A 24306-nucleotide genomic window follows, 5' to 3' on the forward strand; every position below is an offset into this window, starting at 1 on the left:
CCCACATATTCCTTGGAGACTCTCTTTACTTCACCATAACTGCCCCTTCTCTGTTATTCCAGGGGTACATGCTAGAGCTCCCATCCTGTGGGCAGTCACATTGGCTCTCACAGTGCCTGCCATTTCAGACTGCTTAGGTTGAAGGAAGGCTAGGGATTTTCAAAACTTTCTCTCCAGCTGCTCCTTCCGTTCCCCCATGAAGGCAGTGTTTTGGGAACCCTGTGATGATGTTTCCTTTTGTGTTGCCCTTCTAAGAGCACCACGTCATATGGACTTTTGTAGTGCTTGTATCTCTGCCTGTGGGACCTGTGTAAAATTTAAGTCCTCAGTGAGGATGATTGCATGACCTGGAGTGGGACCTGTGTAAAATTTAAATCCTCAGTGAGGATGATGGCATGACCTGGAGTGTGACCTGCTAGTTGGGTATTGTTCAATGAGGCCTGAAACCGTGGCTATTAACTTGTCATTAATAATTATAGAACTGCGGGATCTTTTGACTGTGTAATAGATTAAAAATAATAATGTAGATTTGTCCTGGTTTCAGCTGGGATAGAGTTAAATTTCTTCTTAGTAGTTGCTACCGTGCTGTGGTTTGGATTTAGTATGAAAATAATATTGATAACTCACTGATGACAGTGAAAAGTATTGATGACAATACTTTTCAGGTATGGCTAAGTAGTGCTTACCCTTGGTTAAGGGCTTTTCAGTTTCCCATTCTCTGCCAGTAAGGAGGTGCACAAGAAGCCATGAGGGAGCATGACTGGGACAGCTGACTCAAACTGGCCAAAGGGCTGTTCCATACCATAGAATATCACACTCAGTATATAAACTGGGAGGGGTTGACTGGGAGTAGCTCACTGCTGCTTGGGGGCAGGCTGGGCATCAGTCAGTGGGTGGTGAGAAACTGTATTGCACATTGCTTGTTTTGCTTGGGTTTATTTCTCTCTCTCTTTTAATCTCCCTTTTCATTCTATTATTATATTTTATTTTATTTTATTTCTATTATTAAACTGTTCTTATCTCAACCCACAGGATTTACCTTTTTTTCTGATTCTTCTCCCCATCTCTTGGGGGTTATGTAGAGTGTGAGCAAACATATGTGTGGTATTTGATTTCCAGCTGGGTTAAACCAAGACAGTGGTTTTGGTGCCCACTATGGGGCTCAGTGGATTGTGTTAATGACAAACCCATCTAGAATGTGTTAGAACAGATTTGTTATAAGCATTCATTATATTTAATAGTGATTAGTAACAATTATTTCTTTGCTCTCAAAGTTGATGTGGCTGTTCTGAAAGTTCCATTATGTAATACCTTACTTGCAGTACATGTTCCCTGTTGTGTCCTTTAACACCTGTGGGAACTGGACTAAGGTTATCATATTGTTCTACTTTGTAAGATCGGCTTACGATGTGATAGAATTGCTGGTCATGAAACTAGTCTGGTATTTGTACTCAGCATTGCCATCATATCCATACTCCAGGGGCCATCTGTTGGAAACTATTAATAATTTTTATGTTTTAACCTTTTACCTTTTCTCCTCCAAGACACAAATCATAGTAGAGGCACCTCCTGTTATCTTCTCCTTCTCCTCCAGGCTAATAACAATAGCTCTTCAGAATTTTGAATATCCTTGGGATGTTCAAACCAGCATGTGCCTATTGCTGTGTCTTTTGAATGTGTTTCAGGTCTTATTTAAGGTTAAACAACTATTTAAGAGAGCCACCCAGAGATCTGCCCCAAGTCTGGATAGTTAAGAGTGTCCAGGATGTGTGGGATAGTAGGGCCAAGAACCTAGGAAAATGGGCATCTCTACTGTTATGGAACCTTGTCCCTGAAGAAGTGCAGAACCCGGAAGAACCAATAGAATGTTTGGGAAAAGTATGCTGTCTCTCTGGCAGTTTCAGAGACACAGAAATTACTGTAGTGTGCCCATGCCTGCCAAGCCCTGTTCAATACTTTTCAGTACCCTCAAGGGGAAAACAAGGAAACATTTGATGATAAAGTGACAGACACTGCTGCTGCTCCGACCTCAGTGACAGGCACTGCAGCTGAACCAGAAGAACCAACCCATACTGGTATCAGCTGTGCCTATACGCAAGAAGAAATGGACATGAAACTCAGCTTGTTGAGGAAAGCGAGACAAAGCAGGGCTGTCACAAGAACTGGAGGAAGAGGCTGAACAAGAGGTAACCACCCAATCCCTATCCCTGAGTGAGCTGCAGCATATGCAAAAAAAGATTTCAGCTTTCATCCAGGTGAGTGTATTAACACCTGGGTTTGTGGCACATTCTGAGACATGACAGCTGCCACATCAAACCAGTTATGCCCCATCAGACCTTCCCCGAGGGGAGGGGGAGAGGTTGTACGACTCAGCAGAGCTGGGTAAACCATCCTGCCTTGCAGGATTTGCCTCTTATCAGCCTCAAAGCCGGGCTTCAGCATAGCACCCTGGGGCCTCCACAATTAAGTCATTAACCATTAACAGTTCAGTCTCACAGAGCCTGACTGGGAATGAATGGCAAAAGCATCCCATTGTGACTGGCTCCAAGGATCCATGCATCCTTGGCACAGACTACCTCAGGACAGGGCATTTCAGGAACACAAAAGGGTGTTGGTGGGCTTTTGGTATAGCTGCCTTGGAGACAGAGGAAATTAGGTAGCTGTCTGCCTTGCCTGTTCATCTTGGACAACCCTTCTGCTGTGGGACTGCTGAAGGCTGAAGAACAACACGTGCCGATGGTTACAACAATGCGCCAGTGGCAATATCTCACCAACCGAGAGAGACACCCTGCGAGACCCGTTTATAAACTGATTTGTCAACTGGAGAGCCAAGGAGTGATCAGCAAGAACTGGTCACCCTTTAGTAGCTCCATATGGCCAGTGCAAAAGTCTTTTGGAAAGTGGACACTAACAGCAGACTATCGTGGCCCAAATGAAGTCATGGTGCCACTGAGTGCTGCCATACCGGACACGCTGAAACTTCAGTAGGAACTGGAGGCAAAGGCAGACAAGTGGTATGGCCCAGCTTATATCACTAATGTATTTTTCTCAATCCCTATGGTGGCAGAGTGCAGGCCACAGTTTACTTTCAGCTGGGGAGGGTGTCCAGTACACCTAGAATTGGCTATCCCAGAGACGGCCACACAGCCCTACCGTCTGCTATGGACTGATCCAGACTGCACTGGAATAGGGGAAAGGTCTGGAACACCTGCAATACATTGATGACATCATTATGTGGGGTAACACAGAAGAGGAAGTTTTGAGAAGGAGACGACAATAATCCAAATCCTTCAGAAAGACAGTTTTACCATAAAGCAAAGTGAGGTCAAAGAACCTGCACAGGAGATCCAGTTTCTAGGAATAAATTGGCAAGATGGATGTTGTGAGATCCCAATGGATATGATCACCAATAATAACAACTTTGTTTCAATTATTAAACTGTTCTTATCTTAAGCCACAGGCTTTACCTTTTTTTCCAGTTTTACTCCCCATCTCACAGGAGGTCTGGGAGGGGGGGTGAGCCAGCAGCTGCATGGTACTTCTCAGTTGCCGGCTGGGGTTAAATCACAACATAGACCATGATCAGTAAAACTAGTGTGACGTATAACTATGAGCTGATTTGGGCTGTACAAGTAGCTTTTGGAAAATGAGAATATATTACTTCAGTAAGATAAAAATATTAGTCTTAAGGACTGTGAAGTTTCTCATTTCTCTGGCATTGCAACAGAGTTCTTTAAAGCCTTCCCCCACTGAAATTAACTATTCTATTTTTGTACTAGATAACCATATTTTAGTATTCGACTAGTACAGAATGCATTTTACTCTGAAGTTATCAGCAATTATTAGAAATAATAGGAAATAATATTTCTTATGCTGTTACCTCAATTATGGTTGTTTATGCTAATTCTTACATTTAGTTTTAAATATTGAGATAGGTTTTATTTTAACTGTGTAACACTTGGAGAAATATGGAATCTTACAATAGAGGTTTGTTCATGTTTGTTTGTTTTTAGAAAATGGCTTTTTATAATCTCAATGTGGCAGTTATCTTTAATGAATCCATAATGATTGAATGTTTATGGAGTGTTCCTAATATGTGTTGGGTAAAGAACAACAGTTAACCAATTATAGGAGTAATTTGTCTTTAAACTGTTTTATTTTGTAGTAGTTTATCTTCAAACCTGTCAATAATTTAGCGGGTATAATGTAACATTGCTTTGAAAAAGGTTCTTGTATTAGTTTAAAAAAAAGGTTGTGAAAATGTTTTGTTGTATGTATCCACCCCAAATGACTAGTTCATTTGTAGATGCCTACGCTGTAGAGCTCTGACAGTAAGAGATCTGAGTAAGAGGTATTTTCAGGGGGCAATTAATCCACCCTAAAATAGTCAGCTATCTAAGCCATATGTACTAAATCCTGTTATAATTGGCAAAGATAGCATAGCAAGCCCTTAGAAATAAAAGCTAACACATAAGGGTGGTGAAGAGAAAGTATATTCCTCATGGTGGAGAAAAATTCTTTGAAAACTCAGCCTACCTCAAATTAGGGAGAAGAATCAGTGGAGCATTCACCCCTGTCTTCTGTGTTTCATTTTACCTGTGCACATGTCAGTGGTATGTGAATGTGTGGTATGCTAAGGCTGCTTTGTATTTCATCTTTACACCATCTAACTCTAGCAGTTCTTTGCTGCTGTGTATAAAGTAAGGGATAAGATCAACAGATGGAGAGGAGCTTTTATTCATCTCTATGTCACCCTCTGGGGCTGCACGTAAGATTTTTATTGGACTCCCTGGTGTTGTAAGGATGTTGAGAAACTGGAAAGGTGTTATGGAGGGCTGCTGCAATGAGCAGGAGCTAGAGTTGTGAGTGATGTTAAATGAACTGGGCTTTTCCAGTTGTGCAGAAATGCCTTGAAATGCATTTACAGATATGATAAGGTATTTTAAATAGTGCTGGAGAACATAACAAGTGGCAGTGGTCTCTGAGGAGGTTTAGGTTAGACATTAGAAAAAGATCTTCAGTATGTGGGTTGTGCAGCACTGGGACAGGTCATCCAAACAGGTGGTGAAGTCCACATTCTTGAAGATTTTTCAAGACTTGTCTTGATAAAACTCCAGATGACCTGACGGTACAATGTTGGTGATAGTCTTGGTTTGAGTGAGAGGCTGGTTGGACCTTGGAGTTACATGGTTCCATGTCACCTTTTCTACAATTTCGTGCTTTTCCTTTTTATAAGATAATGTTGCTGTGCTGTTCCTTCTTTCTTGCTGACCCTCAGTGTTTAGTATGATCCTACTCCTTGCTTGCAATCCTAATGGTTGCACTTTAAAAAGCATTAATGCAAAAAGATGAGAAGAGACTGGCATTATGTGTCTCCTGAAAGGTTTGATATTTGGTATTAATATTGTTCATTTCTGAAAGAATCTGCAACTGACATTTCTTTTCTGTTGGTGGTAGGAAAGGTCTCCGTCTATAAACTGCGTGGCAAATTTGCAATCACAAAATTGTGATTTTAATTACAATGTAGTAGGAGAGATTGGTAGCTGCTGGACCCCCATTATTTATGACTTTCTGCATGTGCATAGAAGCAGACAGGTAATCAATGTATGGTCTTAAGCATGGGTGTTATAAATTTACTTTAGTTCCTAGTATCCAAGGGACTGTTGCATAGTAAAACACTAGTATTTAAAATTTGCACATCAAACTTTGTGGATCCAACAAGTCCTCTAACTGTAGCCTGAATAAAATATCAGTTAAAAACCCAAGCTAACAGTATTCTCTTTACTAATTAAATAGTCTAACTCAGGGTCATAACCATTTAAATTCCTAGGGAAGGTGTTCTGGAAAGAAGGTGAAGTGCAGTATTTGACTTCAAAGTGCATCCTTAAAACATTTTTAAATTTGTCTCCTTTTAAACCTTGGCTGACAAAATTAGTTCTGAAAAAAATAGTTTGGTTAAGTTTATTTGGAAAGCAGATGCTTGCTGAGTCAGAGTTCATGGGATTAGAATATTGTACACTGATTATATCAGACAGCAGCTGTGGCTCTGATTCATGTGCCAGGTTTACATAAAAAAGGATATTTCTTTTGGGACCAATCAAAAATACTAATATTTGATCAAGGAAATACTAGCTGAATCTTTATTAATTGCATAGTGAGATGTTCTGTGACCTTTATTTAAGATGATTCTTCAGAGGCTGAAAACTAGCTAATCTGTTTTATTTAGAGTAGACTAACCTCAGAAATACCATTAGGAACTAAGCATCTGTTCATCAATCAAAAAACTTTTTATCGAAAAAGCTCCTAATTGATGCTTCTTAAGAAGTCAAAAGAGACTTCCAGATGAAGTAAGTCCACCAAAATAGCAAATTTTGCAGAACATTGTAATACATCAAATGAAAATGACGGATATATCTGAATTTGATGCAAAGGTAAAGATAAAATTTCGTTCTGTAGGATGGAAATAATTAAATTGCTTTTTTCAAGTTACTGTGGGTATACAGAATATGTTTTCATAACCTCTGCAATCTTGAGAATAACAGGTTCAATATAGATAGACTTTCACTGTAGGATTTTATTTACTTTATTCTCTACGTTTCTTCCTGCTGAAGAGGTTTCATATAAGTGACTTCAATCTCCACTAGGCATGTCTGGCTAAAAGATGATAATAATTATTTTCAAAAAATGCCAGACTCTAGTACAGGGTGGGCAATGGCAATAGAAATGTAGAAATGTTGCTGTATGTCTCCTCCTCTGCTGTGCAAAGCTCATTGACTTCAGTGAAGGCTTTAGTGCAAGGTAGAGGTGAGGCTAAGTAAGCTTCCTTCAGTCTCAAGGTCCATCTTCATTAACCTACAATTTCTCAAGTTTATTGTCTTTTGGGGTCAATTTGCCAACTCCATTGCCTACCCAGGTATGAATTTGAAATTTTTCCACAACCCTAGGATATTTTTTACAGCTATTTCATAGCAGAATAAATATTTCTTGGTTTATTTTCATGGGCTCTTTCATTGTTCACAAATTCTTCATTGGTTTGTGAATTTAATTCCTTCCAAAAAAAAAATATATAAATAGAACATATGATTCTCTGTCATAAAATGTTAAGAAATCATTGTCATTTTTGCAGGAGACAGTTTAAAAGCTGAAGAGAATGGAAGATTTTTACCTGTTAACAGTAAGCTTGTGAATTACCTGGACTAGCAATCTGGTCATGTTGGGCTTTGTAGAGAGTGAACAGAAAGGGAGTTCAGAAACAGATCAGGGTGGTTCAGAAATCATGTGATCAGCTTTTAACATGGGCCTTCAATTTAAATTACATTTGCAATCGAAACTGGAAGGAAATAAAAATCCCTTGAGTTTGCACACTGATTTTATTATATTTTCAAGCATTTGTCCAAAATGATGTACTATTGAACAAGCCAGCTGATGGGAATAGTTTTGTCCATTTTTCTAAACAAAATGCTTTTGGTATGGCAAGCTGGAGGGGTATTTCCCTGTTGTGTTTCACTTGGTAGTCTCCACACAGAAAAATGGATATGAAGTGCAGCATTTTCTTTTGCCAGGAATGTATCTGTATCTGTTTCCAGGAAACATACAGTAAGTATTGTGATGAAAAACTTAAAAAGCTCTCAATGTAAAGAGAGAATTCACTTTACTAATCCCTCCCTTTTCACAACCATATATTGCAGTCCTTAAGTAGGTGTTTCCAGTGAGACTCACTTTCCACCTGGGGTACATGTTGGAAAGTGAATGAGGGTGCATATGGAGTTCAGAAGTTTCAAGGTCCAGAATATGCTTACTTATTTTGACATTAGTAATACACACCCTACTTGTTTTTGATACATGTAATTTCTCTCCATTTTGTAGCAGCAAGATAAGAAGGACAAGTACTTTTGATTGGTAGAGAGAGCACTGTTTGAAAGTGTCTTGGCTACTCTAACATTTCCTTGTGGTTGGAAACACCGTCTATGAGGAAAATGCAATGCTCCTGCTGAGCAGGGAATGTGCACTGAACTACACCTCAATCAATTAGAATATCTGTTTTTCTAAGCACTTCGATTTATATCTTGTGGTCTTATTTTGGAAAAACAAAGAAATAAACAAACAAAGCAAAAAAACCCACCCCACCCAAAGCCCTCCCCCCCACCATTTGTAGCTGTGTTTGGAATTTGCTTAGGTAAGTAGAGTAAGCAGAAGTCATCATAAGCATGTGCAGAAATATCTCCAGTGATGCAAGGCTTCTGGAGAAGGGTAGCTGTGGCTACATACTTAAGTGTGCTCGGAGGGACGCAGCCTGAGCTTCGTCCTTTCTTTCTCAGAAGTAGTTTTAGTTGCAAATTTAACAAGGTCTCTATGAGGCTGGGGATTTTGCTTGGCTTGGTCTTGTTTTGCTTGGATTTTTAAATTGTAATTCAAAACCTGCAGTTTCGTTCTATAAGAATTTGACTGTAAAGTAAACCGTATATAAAACAACAATATTTAGGACAAAATGGCAAAAGGTTTATTTCCTTTTCATTGCATCTCTGCTATTTAAATACAGTATAGTAGGCTTGCTAGTAAGTCTGTGAAGAATCTGATAATCAAGGTCTTTGGGGCCTATAAATCAAATTTCTTCAGCGACTATTTATTGAGATTGTATTTGTGTTTGAGCTCTAGAAATTTACAACAGATGCATGATTTACTAAACTGTTAAACCTAAATTATGGTGAGTCTACATGTTTTTCTCCTTTTATAGTCTTTGAAGCTACTAAAGGGATTCTATAAAAAGGAAACATGCATTTTAAATACATTTAAATGAATAATTTGAATGTTCCTCTGTATAAAAATACACACGTAAACGCTTAACATCATGGCCATAAAGATGACTATATCAACCTTCTTGTTAGCAGGAAGCAAGGAAATGAGAATGTGTTTGTTGTTCTTGCTGGTTTTGAGTTTTCTGTCAAAGAAATCGGTACCAAACTTTTGAAAGACACTGTGATTTTTAAAACTAAAAATATTTTTTTAAGTTTCTCACACATCTTGTTTTGGTTGATCCTCGACTCTCTTCTGGTCAGTAGACTGTGAGCAAAAGTACACTTGCATTTCCCTTCAGCCTCATGATTGTCTGCCAAGGCTTGCAAACACAGATTTTGCCACACTGTTTGCAGATTTCTTTTTTGATGCATATAATGCTATGAAACTTGAATTGATGCACAACTTGACAGTTGTTATGCTTTAAAGTAATTGGCATGGGTTTGTTTTCTGGTAACAGTGGGAGAAGAAATTAATGGAGAGATCCTTTTTCATTTGCAGTTTTAGTGCAAAACTGCTCTGGACTTTTTTTTTTCAGTTTTGGGAATTATTCCTTATCCTACCTAATAATTGGTAACTGCAAAAAATGTCTTCTGCCTTTCACAAGAGATGAAATTTTTTGTTCTGATAATATATGGTAGAGCAGTTTTATTTTGCATTGTATATGTTGTATAGTTTGTACCTCAAGATTTCAGTAATTCAGTAAGGGAGGACATGAGGAAATATCCATGTGGAGAGAAGGTTTCCTTGTGAAGACATGCAAGACTGCAATTCTTCTTTCTTGTGTAATTTCAATCAGGGAGCTTAATCATATTTCTATGTCAAATTAAATGATGATGCATTTGTAATTTGGTGCATTTAAAATTTGCTTCTGTTTGAAGGTATTTTGCTAGCACCCCTGTCAGTAGGGGAATCTTACTTTTTGCAGTTTAGAAGTAAAATGGTTTGGATATTTTACGTAGTGGAAAAATAAGGTACAAAAAGTAACTCAGTGCTAACTCACACTTGCATGTCTGTGATTACAGCATCACTTTATTTTCAACAGCTTTGCATAGCAGTGTTTAATTCTCTAGGATCATTCAATCTGCTCCATGTTTCTCTTCTTGAGAAAACTATGAGTCTGATTTCTGTTCTGATAAGAGGGTTCATGCAGAAGGCAAGGCTTCTAACTTGCAGAGGCTTTGGAGGCCTAGTAACACCTCCTTCTTGAGAGATTTCATTAAACTTCTAAACTTAGAGTTTTCAAAGTGCCCTTCACTTTTCAAATGTAATGAGTTTTAAGGTGAGTTAGGACTATGCAAGTGTGAATTCCTGCATGTGATAGCTTGAGTAATGCTGGGTAGAGCTGGCAGAAAATCAATAGGATGTTCACACTCATAAAATCCTCCTTGCTTAAAACCATTTACAACACAATGCCAGAGTAAGGATTAAAGAAGTGCTGTGGTGAGACCCAGTGGCTGTGTCCACACCCTTCTACCCATGACAGCAGGAGCACACTATTTCTGTGTTCAGCTACCTCCTACCTATACCAAGTCAGTGCAAGGATGCCTTTGAGTCTTCCCAGCAGTAAATGAAGCTGCTTGAGTGCATGTTAGTGATATACTGAGCTCCAGGGTATGCTTGGGCTCATGGCATCACATGCATTTCCAATGACGCTTTTCAAAAGAGCAGAATTCAGCTTCACTGATGTCCCTTTCTTTTCCTGCACTGTCAGAAGTGAGAATGTTTCTACAAATGATTAGCCATCTCTATTTATTACATACATGACTGAACTCCAGCAATACATGCTATAATATATGATAGAGGAAATGGTTTGGGATGTCTTAAATGTAATGACCTAACAGTTTCTTTGAAGAATACTTCATTCCCTGATATTTTCCAGTATCCCAATGAAAAGTTAGTAAATGAAGTTCTAAAGACTCTCTAAATTTATTTACCTCCTGTTCTCATTGAAGATATTCAAAGTCTGACAGGTACCTGTCTTTAAAATCTGTGGTATAAATATCACAGGAGATTATATTTTCAACAAAAAAAAAACTGACAAAAATGACAAGTTGGGCAGAGAACAAATAAAATAATTTCTTCTCTTTAAGGAGTAATTCAATTCAAAATAGAAAACTATACTACCTTAATATTTTAATGTCTGTCTCTATTCTTCGCTATTATGTCTACAGAAACTTAGGAAGGGTAAGGGAGATTTTGGAAATTATTTGATTTGTCCAGTTTGTTTTGAAATTTTTGATTTGTCCAGTTTGTTGCGTGGAATTTCTTTCCCAGGGCTGGCAGTTGTAGCTTTAGGAGTCTCTCTGGTGTCCATCCTTCTGGAGGATGCTTGATCCAAAGCATCTAGGATTCCAGAGAGCTTGCTAGGTGAGATGATACTCAGCTGTATGAATGATCCTCAGTGAAACAGGGCTCTTAGGATTTCCTGAGTGTCTATTTCACATGACAGAGATTATTCCTGTGGTGTTGCTGGGACTTAACGATCACAGTTCATGTTCTATGTCTCAATTTTTTAAGGGAAACTTTATAGAGAACGTTGAAATTGTATGGTTGAGAAATTGTTACGCTTGGGAGATGACAAAGGTTGGATGTCAGGATTACTGTATCTTCCATTTATTTGTATGATAGCTTCGCACTGGGCATCAGGTAGCCTGTTGGCAGTCTCTGAGAGTACTCTTTGCAGCAGTTCAAGTGTTGTCTTTGCAAATAAATTCCATTGGAGACCCTCTCTTTCTTGTAGTTCACTCATTTTTACTCTATCTGGACTCCTTATTTTCTCAGTATTAGTAGTTGTAGGTTGGGTAGAGTGTTGTGTAATATGGATACTGATGGTAAATGGTTGACTCGCTGCATGCTAAAGCTCAGAGGTGTAGGTATAGATGCTAAATGTGTCCAGAATATGTACAGTAAGGATATCTTCTTTAAGTGATCATGCATTCTATTTACCATTTAGTAGGGTACTTTCCATTTCTGTTTCCACTGCCCTGAAGTGCAAATTTGCAAAGTTATTCTGTGCCTGTGAACAGGGAACAGTGCTTTTATTTCTTGTCCATTCACAGTGTTTCATGGCTTGTAGTTTAGTCTCATATCAGAGAAGTGCATTGGCAGAACAGTTCTTAAAATACAGTGACAAACTCAAAAGTCACCAAGCTTGTACTTTCCTTTTCCAGTTTGTGTTAGGGGTGCTTATGTTATGGAAGCAGTTTGATAATCACAAGTGATGTGAGCATGGTATGCCATACCCAACACCCCTGTGGCTCTTTCTTCGAGGACTCTGGCATGATGAAAAGCTAATCTACAGGAAAAATTTTGAGTATTAAAAACAAATGAGTAGTTGCTGTGCTCCCTCTGTTTCTCACAACCCTTGACTAGCCTCCTAAACAAAAGAATGTAGCAATCTGTCACATAAAGTATACTTGACATCTCCAAAATGAGCTTCTCCCCCCTCTTTTTTTTTCTTACTTGGATTTAAGATGTTGCATAATTAAAATCTCTCTGACATCCTGCTTACAGTCATATCCTGTCACAGGATTTGTATCCATCTGGCTCACAGCTGATGGAACTTTATACAAACCCACTCTCATAGCAGACACTGCTTGAAAACCCATGACCATGGCTATACTTTTTCACCCCTACCAAGTGTAATCATAAAATATCCTGAGTTGGAAGGGACCCACGAGGATCATTGAGTTCAACTTCTGGCCCTGCACAGGACAACCCCAAGAATCACACCGTGTACCTTAGGGTGTTGTCCAAACACTTCTTGAACTCTGGCAGGCTTGGTTTCATGACCACTTCTCTGGGGAGCCTGTTCCAGTGCCCAACCACCCTCAGGGTGAAAAACCTTTCCCTAATATCCAACCTAAACCTCCCCTGGAGTGACTTCAGGTCATTCCCTCGGGTCTTGTCACTGGTCACCAGAGAGAAGAGATCCATGCCTACCCTTTTGAGGAAGCTGTTGACTGCTGTGAGGTCTCCCCTCAGGCTCCTCCAGGCTGAACAGATCAAGTGACCTCAGCTGTTCCTCATATGGCATCTCCTCTAGACCCTTTAGCATCTTTGTGGCCCTCCTTTGTAGCTTTATATCTTCTTATATTGTGGGACCTGTAAACTGCACGTAGACTGCACATAAGTGAGGCTGCACTAGCGCAGAGCAGAGCAATCTCTTTCCATGGGGCTGCTCTCCAGCCTCTCGTTCCACGGTCTGTACGTACATCCAGGGTTTCCTTGTTGCAGGTGCAGAGTCCAGCACTTGATGTTGTTAAAAGTGTTAAACAGGAAAATCATGTGGGTGGATACCTGGCTCTGAACCTGGTGTCACCAGCAGAATTTTGTGGGTGTTGATCACAGGTCGGTTTACACAACACCAGACCTGCTGGCAGCAGATGGGGTACACCTATCTCAAAGGGGAAAAGGATCTCTGCACAGGAGTTAGCACGGCTCACTGAGAGAGCTTTAAACTAGATTTGGAGGGGGAAGGGAATAAACCATGTTCACTCGGGTTAAGCCTAGGGGCAGCATGCTGATATTACAGGGATGGTAGCAGAGGTAAGTGGTATCTTTAAAGGTAATGAAACTGCAGCAAAACTAGTGGGAAAAGCTAGTTTCTCTCTAGAATGCTGCCTGACAAAAATAGTAGCAAGACACTTGCAACTGGCTTTTTTTATGCAGTCTTTATATGCAGCTTTTGATACAGATTTCTGGGAAGCAAGACCTGAGTGCCTCGGTACTCCCATGCACGGTGCTGCCTCCCAAAATAGGTCCACCCTTCTCTGTTTCTGCTCCTTCCGTGGTTGTGCAGAAAGAGGAAACTCAACAGTGGGCAGATTCAGGAATTCACAGATAACAAACAGGAGAATGTTGGGGAACCTTGGTGGAGGGCATGGCCTGACAGGGCCATGAGGTCACAGAGCCCTACTTTGACATGCTGTTCCACGCCAGCTCTGGGCAGCACTGTGGCAGCAGCAGGGGCGGCAGCATGCTGCAAGCACGCATGGTCATGGTCCTCACCTGCTACCTCTTCCTCCTCTTTCTAGTGGCCCTGCAAGTCCAGGGTCTCCAGACTGTTCCAATACAAGGGCAGGGAGCAGGTAGGCAGGCGGGTGCCAGCACCCAGCCCTAGGTGGGCAGCGGTGGGGCCAGGGCTAAGGCTGGGTGAGCCAGCAGGGCACCATGGTGCAGACATACCACGAGGAGGTGTGGTGGGACTGCAGCTGCTTCGGAGCAGGGGTGGTTCCTAAGAAGCAGGGAGGTGAGGAGTGACAGTGTGGGGCCAGAAACTTGGCACTGAGTTATCCACCACTCAGTGATGGTTATCCAGCCTCCTGGCTGGGTTCCAGGCCTGATTCACAGCAGGTTGTGTGGGTACCTCATGACTTTTTGCTTCCTTTGAGAGCTGCAAGGTCAAAGTCCCAAGGTGAGCCAGGCACCCTGCAGCTAGGTGCGCCCTGTCATTACACATTCTGGTGTTCAGGTATGATGATGGAGGGCAGAGCACGTGATAGTAACTTCTCATGGGTGTTTGATTGTAGATGTGGCCAGAGGGAGGGCTTTTCCAGCTCCTCAGACGAATTCCGTGCTGATTCCCAGCTGGTATCCCAAGGGTGAGTATCTGTGAATCTCTATTGACTTCCAGAATAAGCACTCCTTTTCAGTGTGTTGTTCATAAGAAATGTAACTGCATACTTTCTGTTAATGTCCTTGTATAAAGCTAAAACAGGGAATGATTTCCAGAAGACGCCTGAAGGTCCAAAGGGGGACCTGAAAGACTTGGAGGATGCTGCATCCGGTTAGTATAACTCACTCTCTTAACCAGCCGTAGGACTTGGGAAGCTGAGTTTTTAGCTTCTTGTAGTGACATGCTGTAACCTACACAGCAGGAAGGGGTCAGTCAGAGCCTCACTGCAGGACACTCAGTGTCACACCTTCCACGGGCTACTGAGCCACAGTGATGGTCCAGCACAGTGTCTGCTGCCAGCTGAGCTTCCAGCTTGTACAATTACTGATCAGAGCTGCTTTGTGCAGATGTGGGTATCCGGATGTTGGAAACAGGTGTGAGCTGAATTTGTGTTCAGCTCATGCATATCCCAGCTTCAAGTCAGGAATGACATCCCAAGAAATCTTGGCTGCCCTTTCCTAATATTGGGAGTCAGGTGCGCATGCTAATTCTGCAGGCATTTCTGCTTGTGATGGATTTTCAGCTGTCAGACTGATAGCTGTGGTGAGATGAGTGTGACTGTTGGTGGTGCTCCTGGAGCGCATGAGGGATGTGTGGAAGAGCCAACTGCTCCTGAGCCAGGAGGGGGACAGCACCCTGCCAGTCACTGGGGAGGGAGAGGGCCCTTTGGCTGGTGGAAAGGATGTGCAGGCAGTTTTGGTTTGCAAGGACTGTCAGGCTTTGCCTGGGCTGCAGGCAGTGTTGTGAAAGAAACCAGGAGCAGCTCTCTGAGGATGACAGCTGTCTTGAGTGTGTGGAGGTTATTGCCAGCAGTGTGCCAGAGAGATGCTTGTACTCATCTCTTGATGCGGTTAGAGATTGCTCACCTCCCAATACACCTAGATCACAGGAATTTTGGAACTTCGCTTTTTTGGGAATAAGACCACCTGTGAGATTATTTGTAGAGCAGAGCACAGTAATGTATGCGGTTTTTTCTTCTCCTGCAGGGCAAGGTGCTGGGGAAAAGGCCAAGACTAATGGTCGTCAGGAGCTGGACTTGTACTATATCCTAGGGATTGTAGTAGTCTTGTGTGTGCTGCTCTTTTGGATAATTACATGTTGCATAGGCATATCATGGCTGAGGGTGAGAGACACGTGAGATGGCTTTTCCCCACAGTTATTTATTCCTGGCTTGTCAAGGCAACTGCTGGCAGTACTGTTCTGAGATTTCCACAATACAGTCCTTTGACTGTCCTCTTAATATGAATGAGTAGTCTTTTCTGAAACGCATTCGTACAAAAGGCCCCAGAGAGATGAAGGAGCACCGGGACAGGCCGACACTAACTCTGTGTAGAATAGCAAAGATCAAACTAGAGATAAAGGTGAAGCAGAGTCAGGAGAAGGACCAGAAAGAGGCAAGAAAGCCCAAACAAATTTGCAGCTCTCAACAACAGCTGCTGCCTATCATCAGTGATGTTTGTGACAGAGCTCACCCAGCTGTACGAGAACGTGAGTGCAGACCCCTCACCTCTGCCCACTTGCCCCAGCTGCTCTCTGGCTAACGGTGCCTCTTCATGGGACAACTGGGTTTCTGTGGACTCACCTCAGCCGACAGCATCCTGATGTCCCTGTTACCAGTATCAACAGGGATATACTGTACCTCAGAAGACTATGAATTTTCCAAGGAATTTTTTTTTTTTTTTTTGCCGAGAACTTCTTGCCTGTTTTGACTGTTTCAATTGGAGTAGAATGCATAGAGCTGGTACTAGGGCTAGATCTGTGAGAGGAGCTGTCAGAGACCTATGCTCCAGTGCGGGACACCTTTATCGGCCATCAACAAGGCTTTCCTCCACCAGGTTGGGGACATGCTGGTGAGACATGAGGTGCAAAGGTCCATAAGCTTACTTGGGATGCTGCCCTGAATCAGAATTGTCTGGGCAGAGAGAGAAGGAGGTGCTGGGAAGGATGGCTATCCAGCACTGAGCTCATCAAGGGGGGCTGATGTGGTGACGAAGGCTGTGGATGTGGCAGTGTCCCCCACCTCAGAGCTCAGAGATAGTAAATGAGTGGAAAGCTGGAGTAGGGCTGGGTGAGAGAGGGAGTGGAAGCAATGTGATATTAGTTACAAGGGTGATATTAAAAATGGAACAAAGTTAAAAGAAATAATAATTAACAATAATAATAAATGTAAAAAGAAAGAAGTTAAGCTTTGCAGATTGACATCAAAGGGGAAGAACACCTTTGGAATGCATCTAAAGTCACATTGACTGAGTACAGCAGATCTGTACAGGTTCAGATCAGATATGGAGTCTGACTTCCAGGGGTCTTCCCAGAGCATGTTGGATGACACAAAGGAGAGATCCCAAATCCAGTCTTATGACACCTCTGCCCTGTAACTGCAACTGAAGGGTACAGCAGCCAGGCAGAAAAGGTTTTATACATTGTCTTAGTCTGCCTTTCAGGGCATTAGGAACACCTCCTCCCAGCACTCCTCCCTTGTGCAGAGTACTCTGTGTCACCCAGTCAGCCCAGCTGCTGACCTGAATGCCTGTGCATTCCCATTCTGTGCACCTGCACGAACTTTCCCCAGTGCCTGCTCTTGCCCACTCAGCAGCCAAACCCAAAATTCTCAGTACAGGGAGAGTGTTGTAGAATATGCCAAGAACAGTTTTCTGCAGACAGCTGTTCTCTCTGGTGGGTGGTTATTGCCAGCAGCATGCCAGAGAGATGCTCGTAGATGTCTCTGGACGTGGTTGGAGATTGCTCACCTCTCTCCACACCGGTTCCTGGGAATTATGGGACTTTGTCCTTTTGGGAATGAGGCCATCTGAACCACACTCAGCAGGTGATGGGAACTATGACTGTTCACTGGGTGTACCTCCCTCTGTACAAAACAGTTAAAAAACAAATTGTAAAATCATTGAATCATAGAGTCTCCTGAGTTGGAAGGGACCCACAAGGATCATCAAGTCCAATTATGGCCCTGCACAAAACATCCCAAGAATCACACCGTGTGCCTGAGAGTGTTGTCCAAATGGTTCTTGGACTCTGCCAGGCTTGGTGACCACTTCTCTGGGCAGCCTGTTCCAGTACCCAACCATCTTTTCCTAATACCAACCTAAACCTCCCCGACACAACTTCAGGCCATTCCCTTGGGATTGTCACTGGTCACCACAGAGAAGAAATCAGTGCCTGCCCCTGAATTTTCCCTCATGAGGAAGCTTCACACTTCCCCAGTCTGCACAGGGTTTGTTTTTTCTTGAAATCCACTTAATTTAAACCAACTTGCTTTTGCCCTCTTGTTTCACAGGTAGAAATGTATTGGCTTTTTACACATTTTAAATGCATCAGAAGTGCACTAACAAATGAGCGGAGATCCAGCGATTATTTCAAGGCTGTTTCTAGGCTGTTTGCCTTTAGCTGTTTTACCAGCTCGACCTATTCAGAAAGGATACTTGCTTCCCAGTGGTGTGGGCACAGCCCAGAAAGAGTTGCATCTTTCCCTGCAGGGTGTCCTGGAGTAGGGACACAGGCAGAGGTCTGCTGTATGGCATACCTGCAGTGAGTCCAGGGAAGCTGCCATTTGCTGTGCATATTCACAGTATGTACAGAGAGGCTGACACAGCTGGGAGCTGCTGTCCTTGTGCACATCGACACTGTTGAGTCGGGGGGTCCCAGTCATCCAGAGCACCCTGTGCGCGTGCACTAGGCCTGAAATGTCCCAGGTATTTTAGAAATCCGGACACGATTTGTTTTCCACCACCCAGGCACAAGTCTCCAGGAGTAAGAAAAGGATGGGTCTGTGAGAAGAGCGACCTTTTTTGTAATGTATCAATAGTGTTCTTATCACCAGGCTAACAATTTGAAAGCAGTTCTACTGAAAAACCATTCAGATGCAGTGAGCAGCTGAGCAATGGTGTAATTTAATGCTGGGCTGAACTTCGTGGCAAACAGCAAAGGATAAATTTCTCAGTGAGGCCCCACACTGTGTAAGTTTGGATGTGTTCAGAAGTTTGTCTTGCACTGGGCTTTTTTTTTTTTTTTTCAGCTATCATGCATTTATAAAGATCTATTTATGGAAATACAAGAGTTTCATGAATAAATGAGGTGGCATATTCCTTTCTTCATTTCATGAATTACAGTATCAACATTTTAGAGTCTGTTCATGAATTAATAATTACTTTAATCAATAAAAATAATTACAGTGCTAAAAACATTTTAACAATGAATGCTTTCATGCCGTTTCCACTCCTTTTTAATTAAAGCATGACAAGTTATATTTACCATTTTCATCATCATTGCTCTAAATGGTGAAATTTGTCATCTTTGACTTGGGCTCTAATTATAATTCTTTTAGATGGTTCAAATTTCTTCTCATTATTCAATTATGCTTGCTCCAATTTTGAACTGACAAAATTTTCCTCTCAAAACTCTTTCATGCTGTAAGAATATCTTTGACTTCATAATACCCATTTTAAATATTCTGTGCTAGCCAAAATAAATACAAATTAAATATATGAAATGTAAAAACAAATATAAACTGCTGAATATAAATAAATACAGCAGAAGACCAATTATTTTCAGTTTAAATGCATCTATCTTACTTCAGTATAGCATGAAATATTAATATAAATTTGTTGCAAATATAGAAATTGCTATAAGACCATAATAAGCTTGCAAAAGCAGCATGCAAACTTAATTTTTATGCTTGTGACATAGTCTCCAATTAAATGATCTCTTATTATTTTTTCATATGGAATCTCTTCCTTGTTTTTTCAGTAGATAGCATGGCATTCCATTAAATATAATAACCTGCTATGATAGTCTTCTTCAGCCTATTCTCTATATCTTATTCTAATATTTTTTTAATCTTGGTTATGTGAGAATAAATTTCTTTTCCTCATTACAGTTAGATCTGTTTGCCTCACAAATGTGTGTGGGTTTTGTCGGTGCCTCAGAACACTGTTTTGCCTGGTGTGTAGCTAAGGGCATGAACCAGTGAAGAACTATGGGGAAAATTATTATGCTTGAGTTGATCATCTTCGGGCATGTAGGACCTAGGTTTTTAAAGTCTTGTGCTTTGTAAAATATCATGTAATGCTAAGATATTTTAACACAACCTTCAGGAATGAACCTAGACTGGGGGCTTCCTCGCATGGATTCATATCATCTGAATTTAAACATGTAATTGTGATAGGTGGGTCACTGTGATGTCTTTGTACTCCCCAAACCCACAATGGTTCCTTTTTACTTCTTGCTGTTATTATTTCTGTCATTAGTCTTTGTTACAAAACTTCAGCAACAGCTTTGTTTCCTGTGCATCAGATTTGCTTGTAAACTGCTCTAGGTAGGTAGTAACTAAGAGGTGTATTTGGGCAAGTACCAGTGTGATCCAGTCACTGCACCTCTCAGATGCTTTTTTCTGTCCTAAGGATGCTTTCAGTTGACCTTTATGGTTTTCAAACACTGCGTAACATCTGCCTAAAAAGCCAAATACCTCCTCCTGTGCCTGTCACAAACTGTCACTTACAGCCCAACTGCTGCTTCAGGATTTTGTCAGGCATCAGTCTGCAAAGAAATCCTACCATTTGAATCCAGCCTTCCTGAACTACTGTGGTGGGACAATTAAAGACCAAATTATAGTGTGTGTGCATGGAGGGTAGTTAAGTTAAATTTGCAGATGAAACCTGATTCCTGCTGCTGTATCTCTGGAGTGCTTGACTTAAAATCATCCTAAGGTTGTTTCAACACAATTTTGTGCATGCAGTTTCCAGTAGTTTTAGAAGATCCATTAAGGAAAAAAAGCAGCAAATAAGCCAGTACACACGTAGATCATCATAAGGACTAAAAAATTTGAGATCCACTGTGCAGAGCTTTGCTGTTACAACTAGATTAGCAGTCAGCAGCTGCTTCTTCTGAATGACTTGTCCTTTTCCAATAACTTCATACAAACTGGCTTACTGTGCTGGAAATCTTGAGGTTTATTCCAGCTCCGGAACAAAGTGTGCCTCTGAGTGTATACACACATTCCTGTGTGCTTTTTACTAAGCTCTTCTGACCTGTCCTGCTCTGTCTTTTCTTTCTGCCCAGTTCCGTTTTCAGACTGTTTCCTTGCCTCTTCCAGCCTCTTCTCCATGGAGGTTCTTCAGGCTTTGTCTAGACACTCCTGTTCGCTCCTGGGTGCCGCGCAGGTTGCAGAGTGGATTACACTGTGGTATTTAGTACCAAAATAGTAGTTAAAAAAAGGAACAAAAGTACAAAACTTGATAATGGTTATACTCTGTTTTTTATCTAGAGGGCAATGCCCCATTGCAAAATATGTATATAAACATTGCTTTACTTGTCAGTGTAATTGAGATTAGTTCGTGTGTAAGACTCAGGTTGGCTTTTTGCACATAGCAGATTTAATTTGTGGTATATTAATTACACTTGGAATGTTAACATTTTAGTGCATTTTGATGACAAAAATTATTTTTAGAAATTGTTAACTTTATGGGGGTCTCAGAGGAAGCATATTTTTTAAGCTATTTACACAGTCAGCTTTTTGCAAGGAATATGGACAAGCTTTGGACTTGGTTGTCATGTATGTGGGCAGCTAAGAGGCAATCACTGATTTTTATATTTGCTTATTTTTGGTCATAGAGAATATGTTTTTATGAAATCCAAAACAGCAGTCACCTATACTCAGTTGCTATTTCAGTATGAACAGTAATTGCTTTAATGAAGCAGTTTATCCCACTGAGAGAGCATCTCAGATACCTATTTTCCTGGCACACATGTGTTTGGGAAGATACTAAATTGAAATATTACACCGCAATCCAATGTCAAAGTGCTTTTCCTGTATTATTTCTTGAACCCAGAAAATTAATACGTATCAAAAAAGTATCTGGAGCAAATATTTGCATTTGGTGGATTTATCATTTGCTAGTGGCATCTACTTCAAATTATTTCAAGATATCTGAGATCTGAGAATACTTTACCATGACATGATACAGCTTTCCTTTAAAAAGGGCATAAAAAATATTTGTTCTGTAAGAACAATGTTTATGAGGTTGTATGAATGGTTGCATAATGTGCACATGGTGAAAACTGTGCATTTCATGTTAGATACAAGAATGACTGTGCACTGGGAAGGAATATTTAAGGAATCATGAGAACTATAACGGGCCCTCTGCTTCATTCTCCATTTGTAGTTGCTGGATTAACCCACTGTAATATTTTAATAGATAATGCATTGCTGTTTCATCTACTCATTAAATTTTTCATTCCACGAACCTACCTTATGAAAAAGTATTCCTTTCTGTGCAGGGAGAGGGCAGTTGTTGGGGAAGGAAAACCCAAAATATGATATGACAAATGGCACAAACTATGCTTTTACTGTTAACTTTTGCTGTAATTCCAGTTTTTCCTGTACTTACTCCTGTCTTCAACAGTGCTCCTAATGTTGCTGTGGAGTTACAAAGGAGGAATAAAGAGTAGGGTCCTAACAGTGTCCTTCCCCTGTTTTCCTGGGTGATCCCCTGTGCTGTGAGTAGGAGAGCAAATGGTGAAGGTGTGCTGTGTTCTGGTTACTCTTGGCTGCTTACGTGGACCTCCTGGGTTGTTGCTGCCAGAGTCTTGATCTGAACAGAAACATGGAATTGTGGAATCATTTGGGTTGGACCTTCAAAGATTATCTAATTCAACCTCCCCCTGCAATGTTCAGGGACATCTTCCAGTAGACTGGGTTGCTCAAGGCCCTGTCCAACCTGACTTTGAACACTTTGAATAGCTCCTAGGCTGCTCTGACCCTTCTCTTTGCTGAGATTAACAGAGTTGACAGGCTGAGTAGCATGTTTTGCATTTGTGCAAAACATTTTTTCTTTTCTTTCTATTTCACCTCTTTTGTACCAAACAGGGGCAATGGAGAAGGAGCTAGTGTGTGGTTGCCATTGTGCTCTGAGACTGGACCTCAATTTTGTACTTTGCTGCAACAGCAGAGAATATTTGAGTCTCATAGTTCTGTAAATACCCATTACAGCTCTGCCTATCTGAATAAGCAGTGTTATTTTGTTTTCTGAGGGGTTTCCAGGGAGTGTTGTTTTAAGGAATAAGCATTTCTAGGTCATGGGAAAAGGGAAAGTAAGCCCTTTCTGTGAAGGGTAAGTCCTGGCTAAGGTTGCATTTTTTAAAAAAAAGGGGAAGCAAATTTGAGTGTCCTGGTGTTATTTTTAAGATGTGAGGATGGCTGAAGAATAATTTTCTATAATATTTTTTGAAGATGATAAACTGCTCAGGAGGACCTACCTAAACAGGCCTAATAAAGCATTTTGATTTTTCTAGTGTGATTATGGTAACAGTGCAGAAAGCACAAAGCAAGCTACAGCCCAAGCCTTGTAATCTGATGTTTGCAATAGAAATATGTTGCAGAAAGACATTTAAATACATTAGAAGAGTAAGACATCTGGTTCAGATGACCCACCAACCCTGAAGTAAATGCAGATGATTGGTCCAGAGCTTATGTTTTCATAAAAATTCCTGTTATCTCAGTCTCATTTCTGAGTGGAAACAGCCCATGAGGATTTCATGGCTAGGCTGAATGCATGGTTCAGATTACTGTTTTCTCCATGTGCACCACATTTGTTTATGCTGAATTTCACTTGCCATTTTATTGACTAATCACTGGATTTCATGAGGTTTTTCTGTAGTTCTCTCACTGCATAAATTGCAGGCTCCACAGTGCTTCTGCCTAGAGCTAGGCTATTGCTATCTGTGCAATTCAGTTTGAGCTGTCTTACTGTCCTACTTTAGCATGGATGTCTGAAATAGGACCTGATCCTTCGATACCTCCTTCTGAGTTTAGTTTTGCAGCAACTCAAGCTCCTCCCCCTTTCCCTCTCATTGTTTTGGAGAAGGGGATATTTAAAAATTCAGGGGCTGAAATACTTCTTCCAAAATTTCCTGCTCTGTATAAGAGCTTTTCCTTTTCATAATGGGCAGTTTCAGCATTCATTTTGTTTAGGAAAATTACTTGCCTGAAAATGTATTTTGTCCAATTTAAACTAATTGGCATGCTCATGCCTTGCTCTTCACTTTGTCAGCCTTCTATCATCTCTGTCCAGGTTATTCTGCTGGTCTTCTGTTAGGAAGAGCAAAAAGTCAAGGATGAGTCTTTCTTGGACTCTGAGAACTTCAGTAGAAACATTTTATATCTTATGGCTATAGGGATATCATCCACCAGCATATGCAAATCAGAGAAGGTAGGTCTCCTGCTTGCATCTGCAGTTCTGCAGTCATGAAACTGCAGAGCTTAGAGTGGGAACCCATGAAGCTTCTGGGCAATACATCATCAGTATCCAAAGGGTTTGTATGCAGGATGAGATTTTTCAGTACAAACATCCTTCAAAGTTGCAGAAATTTCTGGGCACCCACCCCATCACATCAGAAATTCACAGTCAAAGTGATCTTATACCTGACCACTTGTGCACTGCTGCTCCTACAGTCAGAGTTCAAGCAGTATGACTCAAATAAATCATAATGAGTAGTGTGGAGGTAACGATGGGAATGTGATCTCACTTCCCTAACTGCAAAACAGTTCCATAGAGCTTCATTGTTCAGTAGAAGGCTTTGACAGATTACTATGATTTGTTTCTCAGGTACTGGCTCCAGTTGCAAGGATTACACACCTCTGTGCTATTTCTGTAGGTCATTACTTGAAGTCAAGTACATTTTTTTTTAATCCACTCAAACCCCTATGAGCTTAATGGCTATATAAACATTAAAATTTGACTTAAAAATGTGAAAAAAATGTTGATGCAATTTAAAGATATTTGCAAGGCTGTGCATATTAGGCGTTTTTTTCTCTCAGTAGTTAT

General features: G+C 41.0%; 1 protein-coding gene and 1 long non-coding RNA gene across 2 annotated transcripts in view; one reads left to right on the top strand and one right to left on the bottom strand.

Moving 5' to 3' along the window:
- The window catches only part of HS6ST3 (heparan sulfate 6-O-sulfotransferase 3), a 294949-nt gene that overhangs the window by 142476 nt on the left and 128167 nt on the right, over nt 1-24306 (top strand). The window lies entirely within an intron of this gene.
- On the bottom strand, nt 11850-13630 carry LOC120323382. Its single transcript, XR_005563764.1, has 3 exons — nt 13511-13630; nt 12739-12907; nt 11850-12091 (listed from the first exon to the last, which is right to left on the bottom strand). It is a non-coding gene; the product is annotated as an uncharacterized LOC120323382 (long non-coding RNA).

This window comes from Pipra filicauda, unplaced genomic scaffold (assembly GCF_003945595.2).
Source record: "Pipra filicauda isolate LSUMZ 115617 unplaced genomic scaffold, ASM394559v2 scaffold24_size8852520_pilon, whole genome shotgun sequence".
In the NCBI taxonomy this organism is placed as follows: domain Eukaryota; kingdom Metazoa; phylum Chordata; class Aves; order Passeriformes; family Pipridae; genus Pipra; species Pipra filicauda.